Genomic DNA, 1,185 nt, shown 5'->3' with positions numbered 1-1,185 from the left:
GAGAGAGAGAGAGAGAGAGAGAGAGAGAAGCATGGCCAGCAGAGAGTAGATCTATACACCCTCTGGCATGACCTAGCTGTTCCCTGATTGGTCCAAAGACAAAAACAAGTCGTGAAAACGCGCGTAGATTTTGTTTCCCTGACATGTGAGGAAAATACCCGCTGTCTATAAATAAACATTTGGATACTTGTTCTTTTCCAAACACAGACTCACAACAACAAAGTAACACACAAACAATCGTACACATACATGCAAGGAATAAATAGATTTAGACATACACTGTTGCATTTGGAATTATTGCACTTGTAAGAGAGTTTTTTTTCCAGGGCATTTCAAATATAGAAAGCAAACCACACTTGAGTTCAGAAAACGTCTACGAGTAGATCTTCCTCAATTCTGTGGTTCACTTTCATCTAACTATGTCAAAAAAATCCTAGCACATTTATTAATATTTACCGGTATGTTCATGAAACTTTGCATGGCACTCCAGCAAATATATTTCTGCAAAAAAAAATTTTCAAAGAATCTCGATGCAGTAATAAAAAAGTGTTTCTCTTTGGGTCCTATTTCAATTAAAAACCGCTCTTTAGAATATGCAAACATGATAGGATCACTACAATAACTGACTTACAGCGACCGTGCCCACAAATTACTCATTTTGAGACAGCGACACCACCCTGCCCCCACATTTCAGTGTCAGCTTGTAGATTTCATCCCCCGGCTGTCTAGACGTCTCCACGTGCTCCACGTGAGTCTCGAAAAATACTCACCCCGTCTCTAATCACGGTCTCTCTCTTCAGTAACATTACACAGCCTAACAGTAACACAGATACATGTAATCATGGCCTCTCTCTCCAGTAACACAGATAATCACGGTCTCTCTCTCTCCAGTAACACAGATAATCACGGTCTCTCTCTTCAGTAACACAGATAATCATGGTCTCTCTCTTCAGTAACATTACACAGCCTAACACAGATAATCATGGCCTCTCTCTTCAGTAACACAGATAATCATGGCCTCTCTCTTCAGTAACACAGATAATCATGGTCTCTCTCTTCAGTAACACAGATAATCACGGTCTCTCTCTTCAGTAACACAGATAATCATGGCCTCTCTCTTCAGTAACATTACACAGCCTAACACAGATAATCATGGCCTCTCTCTTCAGTAACACAGATAATCAT

Source organism: Aplysia californica, unplaced genomic scaffold (genome assembly GCF_000002075.1).
Source record: "Aplysia californica isolate F4 #8 unplaced genomic scaffold, AplCal3.0 scaffold01904, whole genome shotgun sequence".
Taxonomy (NCBI): Eukaryota; Metazoa; Mollusca; class Gastropoda; order Aplysiida; family Aplysiidae; genus Aplysia; species Aplysia californica.
This window is presented reverse-complemented; position numbering follows the sequence as displayed.